Consider the following 6,000-nt stretch of genomic DNA (forward strand, 5'->3'; position numbering starts at 1 on the left):
CAGGGACTTGCATCCATTCAACCACAAGAGCATTAGTGAGGTTGGGCACTGATGTTGGGCGATTAGGCCAGGCTCGAAGTCGCCATTCAAATTCATCCCAAAGGTGTTCGATGGGGTTGAGGTTAGGGCTCTGTGCAGGCCAGTCAAGATCTTCCACACCAATCTCGACAAACCATTTCTGTATGGACCTCGCTTTGTGCATGGGGGCATTGTCATGTTGAAACAGGAAAGGGCCTTCCCCAAACTGTTGCTACAAAGTTGGAAGCAGAGAATCGTGTAGAGTGTCATTGTATGCTGTAGCGTTAAGATTTCCCTTCACTGGAACTAAGGGGCCTAGACTGAACCATGAAAATCAGCCCCATACCATTATTCCTCCTCCACCCAACTTTACAGTTGGCACTATGCATTGGGGAAGGTAGCATTCTTCTGGCATCCGCCAAACCCAGATTGTTTGTCGGACTGCCAGATGGTGAAGCGTGATTCATCACACCAGAGAACGCGTTTCCACTGCTCCAGAGTCCAATACACCACTCCAGTCGACACTTGGCATTGCACATGGTGATCTTAGGCTTGTGTGTGGCTGCTTGGCCATTGAAACCCATTTCATGAAGCTCCCAACGAACAGTTATTGTGCTGACGTAGCTCCCAGAGGCAGTTTGGAACTCCATAATGAGTTTTGCAACCGAGGACAGACGATTTTTACTCGCTATATACTTCACCACTCGGCAGTCCCGTTCTGTGAGCTTGTGTGGCCTACCACTTCGCGGCTGAGCTGTTGTTTCTTCTAGACGTTTCCACTTCACAATAACAGCACTTACAGTTGACCGGGGCAGCTCTAGCAGGGCAGATATTTGACAAACTGACTTGTTGGAAAGCTGGAATCCTGACTCTTCAGTAAGGCCATTCTACTGCCAATGTTTGCCTATGGGATTGCATTGCTGTGTGCTCAATGTTATACACCTGTCAGCAACAGGTGTGGCTGAAATAGCTGAATCCACAAATTTGAAGGGGTGTCCACATACCTTTGTATATATAGTGTATATACAGTGTATTCGGAAAGTATTCAGACCCCTTGACTTTTTCCACATTTTGTTACATTACAGCCTTATTCTAAAATGGATAAAATAATACGTTTTCCTCAGCAATCTACACACTATACACCATAATGACAAAGCGAAAACAGGTTTTTAGACATTTTTGTTAATTTCTTTTTTTTTAAACAGACATACCTTATTTACATAAGTATTCAGACCCTTTTCTATGAGACTCAGAATTGAGCTCAGGTGCATTCTGTTTCCAATGATCATCCTTGAGATGTTTCTACAACTTGATTGGAGTCCACCTGTGATCAATTCAATTGATTGGACATGATTTGGAAAGGCACACACCTGTCTATATAAGGTCCCACAGTTGACAGTGCATGTCAGAGAAAAACCAAGCCATGAGGTCAAAGGAGTTATCCGTAGAGCTCCGAGACAGGATTGTGTCGACGCTCAGATATGGGAAAGGGTACCAAAAAAATATTCAGCATTGAAGGTCTTCAAGAACACAGTGGCCTCCATGATTCTTAAATGGAAGAAGTTTGGAACCACCAAGACTCTTCCTAGAGCTGGCCGCCCGGCCAAACTGAGCAATCGGGGGAGAAGGACCTTGGTCAGGGAGGTGACCAAGAACCCAATGGTCACTCTGACAGAGCTCTAGAGTTCCTCTGTGGAGATGGGAGAACCTTCCAGAAGGACAACCATCTCTGCAGCACTCCACCAATCAGCTATTTATGGTAGAGTGGCCAGACGGAAGCCACTCCTCAATAAAAGGCACATGACAGCCCGCTTGGAGTTTGCCAAAAGGCACCTAAAGACTCTCAGACCATGAGAAACAAGATTCTCTGGAAACCAAGATTAAACTATTTGGCCTGAATGCCAAGCGTCACGTCTGGAGGAAACCTGGCACCATCCCTACAGTGAAGTATGGTGGTGGCAGCATCATGCTGTGGGGATGTTTTTCAGAGGCAGGGACTGGGAGACTAGTCAGGATCGAGGGAAAGATGAATGGAGTACAAAGAGTTGTTGTCCTCTTCTTCTAGCAATGGTAGCCAAAGTAATGGCCAACTGGTGATTTTTATACATGATCCTAAGCATGATGGGATGCTTAATTAACTCAGGAACTAATATACTTTGTATCACTCATTTATTCTAGTGTTTCTTTCTTTATTTGGGTAGTTACCTGTACCTACAGTGCATTCAGAAAGTATTCAGACTCCTTTACTTTGTCCACATTTTGTTACATTACAGCCTTATTCTAAAATTCTACACACAATACCCCATAAACAGTTTTTTTGGACATTTTTTCTAATTTATAAATTTTAAAAAACTGACATTTACGTAAGTATTCAGACCCTTTACTCAGTACTTTGTTGAAGCACCTTTGGCAGCGATTACAACCTCAAGTCTTCTTGGGTATGACGCTGCAAGCTTGGCACACCTGTATTTGGGGAATTTCTCCCATTTTTCTCTGCAGATCCTCTCAAGCTCTGTCAGGTTGGATGGGGAGCGTTGCTGCACAGCTATTTTCAGATCTCTCCAGAGATGTTAAATCGGGTTCAAGTCCGAGCTCTGGCTGGGCCACTCAAGGACATTCAGAGACTTGTCCCGAAGCCACTCCTGCGTTGTCTTGGCTGTGTGCTTAGGGTCGTTGTCCTGTTGGAAGGTGAACCTTTGCCCCAGTCTGACGTATTGAGCGATCTGGAGCAGGTTTTCATCAAGGATCTCTCTGTAATCAATTCATCTTTCCCTCGATCCTGACTAGTCTCCCAGTCCCTGCCGCTGAAAAACATCCCCGCAGCATGATGCTGCCACCACCATGCTTCACTGTAGGGATGGTGCCAGGTTTCCTCCAGACGTGATGCTTGGCATTCAGGCCAAAGAGTTTAATCTTGGTTTCCAGATAATCTTGTTTCTCATGGTCTGAGAGTCTTTAGGTGCCTTTTGGCAAACTCCAAGCGGGCTGTCATGTGCCTTTTACTGAGGAGTGGCTTCCGTCTGGCCACTCTACCATAAAGACCTGATTGGTGGACTGCTGCAGAGATGGTTGTCCTTCTAGAAGGTTCTCCCATCTCCACAGAGGAACTCTAGAGCTCTGTCAGAGTGACCATTGGGTTCTTGGTCAGCTCCCTGACCAAGGTCCTTCTCCCCCGATTGCTCAGTTTGGCCGGGCGGCCAGCTCTAGGAAGAGTCTTGGTGGTTCCAAACTTCTTCCATTTAAGAATCATGGAGGCCACTGTGTTCTTGAAGACCTTCAATGCTTAATATTTTTTTGGTACCCTTTCCCATATCTGAGCCTCGACACAATCCTGTCTCGGAGCTCTACGGATAATTACTTTGACCTCATGGCTTGGTTTTTCTCTGACATGCACTGTCAACTGTGGGACCTTATATAGACAGGTGTGTGCCTTTCCAAATCATGTCCAATCAATTGAATTGATCACAGGTGGACTCCAATCAAGTTGTAGAAACATCTCAAGGATGACCATTGGAAACAGAATGCACCTGAGCTCAATTCTGAGTCTCATAGCAAAGGGTCTGAATACTTATGTAAATAAGGTATGTCTGTTTTTTATTGTCAAGAAATTAACAAAAATGTCTAAAAACCTGTTTTCGCTTTGTCATTATGGGGTATTGTGTGTAGATTGCTGAGGAAAACGTATTATTTTATCCATTTTAGAATAAGGCTGTAATGTAACAAAATGTGGAAAAAGTCAAGGGGTCTGAATACTTTCCGAATACACTGTATATACATTTACATTATATATATACACTATATATACAAAGGTATGTGGACACCCCTTCAAATTTGTGGATTCAGCTATTTCAGCCACACCTGTTGCTGACAGGTGTATAACATTGAGCACACAGCAATGCAATCCCATAGACAAACATTGGCAGTAGAATGGCCTTACTGAAGAGTCAGGATTCCAGCTTTCCAACAAGTCAGTTTGTCAAATATCTGCCCTGCTAGAGCTGCCCCGGTCAACTGTAAGTGCTGTTATTGTGAAGTGGAAACGTCTAGAAGAAACAACAGCTCAGCCGGCGAAGTGGTAGGCCACACAAGCTCACAGAACGGGACTGCCGAGTGGTGAAGTATATAGCGAGTAAAAATCGTCTGTCCTCGGTTGCAAAACTCATTATGGAGTTCCAAACTGCCTCTGGGAGCTACGTCAGCACAATAACTGTTCGTTGGGAGCTTCATGAAATGGGTTTCAATGGCCAAGCAGCCACACACAAGCCTAAGATCACCATGTGCAATGCCAAGTGTCGACTGGAGTGGTGTATTGGACTCTGGAGCAGTGGAAACGCGTTCTCTGGTGTGATGAATCACGCTTCACCATCTGGCAGTCTGACAAATAAATCTGGGTTTGGCGGATGCCAGGAGAATGCTACCTTCCCCAATGCATAGCAACTGTAAAGTTTGGTGGAGGAGGAATAATGGTATGGGGCTGATTTTCATGGTTCAGTCTAGGCCCCTTAGTTCCAGTGAAGGGAAATCTTAACGCTACAGCATACAATGACATTCTACACGATTCTGTGCTTCCAACTTTGTGGCAACAGTTTGGGGAAGGCCCTTTCCTGTTTCAGCATGACAATGCCCCCATGCACAAAGTGAGGTCCATACAGAAATGGTTTGTCGAGATTGGTGTGGAAGAACTTGACTGGCTTGCACAGAGCCCTAAACTCAACCCCATCGAACACCTTTGGGATGAATTGGAATGGTGACTGCGAGCCTGGCCTAATCGCCCAACATCAGTGCCCAACCTCACTAATGCTCTTGTGGCTGAATGGATGCAAGTCCCCGCAGCTACACTACCGGTCAGATGTTTTAGAACATGTGGAGGCCAGGTCATCTGATGCAGCACTCCATCACTCTCCTTCTTGGTCAAATAGCCCTTACACAGCCTGGCGGTGTGTTGGGTCATTGTCCTGTTGAAAAACAAATGATAGTCTCACTGTTGAGACTTCTAGCTCACTCAGGAAAAGAAAAAAGAAGAAAAAAAAATATATATATATATAAATAGATAAAAGAGAAGCAAATGGGTCTGATGTGTTCAATTAAATGGGGAATGAGTGATTTCTTTAAGTTTCTTAGACGCTCAGATATGTTACGTTATGTGCGCATGCGCAGCTTCACTAGAGACTTAAATTATGGCACCTGGTAATCATTTCACCGCAGACAATCATCAGGAGCACACAGCCCGTTGGTATGTAACTGCGAACTACTCACAGTCTAGCATTAATGTTTAAGTCACTTATATGTTTGAGCACTGAACGTTTACCTCACTGTGTCGGTGTTAGTTGGCCGAGAGTAACTTGTAGCTCGCTGGGTGCGGTAGCTCAGCGACCCAGATGCTGTATAGCATGAGGCTATCATTATCAGCCATTTGCGTTGTGCTGATTGTTCGGAGCACTCTGCTGGTTTCTTTTGGCGGTGGTGATAGCAGTGGTTTGGTTTGGTGATCCATGGTGGAGTGCCGCGTTATGTTGCGTTTGTGCGTGTGTAAATCCTTTGGACGAGGCATGTGGTGGCATGGGTTCTATGTCCTGTGACAGCGTCCATAGCAACCAGTGACGGCAGAGTCACTGTGCGCATGCTCCTCTGGCGCTAGGCATTCTGGGTGATGTAGTCAATGTTGTTTTAAGCCAGATTTGCCACATTTTTGATGGTGTTGCAGGCTTATTTGATTTTCATTATTTACATTATTATTATATTATATTATTTGAATAATATATTTACATTATATATTAGAATAATATATTGTCATTATTTGTTTGTTGTATTTCAGGTTTATGACCTGTGGTCATTTGATTTAAAATCAAATTAAGGACAAAACACGAGTCATGACATTGTGTGCTTCCTGGTGAGCCTTTTCAGAGGGCTAAATAACGAAAAATCCAAACACTCACTAAGCCCAAACCAGATGGGATGGCGTATCGCTGCAGAATGCTGTGG

This window comes from Coregonus clupeaformis, chromosome 14 (genome assembly GCF_020615455.1).
Source record: "Coregonus clupeaformis isolate EN_2021a chromosome 14, ASM2061545v1, whole genome shotgun sequence".
In the NCBI taxonomy this organism is placed as follows: domain Eukaryota; kingdom Metazoa; phylum Chordata; class Actinopteri; order Salmoniformes; family Salmonidae; genus Coregonus; species Coregonus clupeaformis.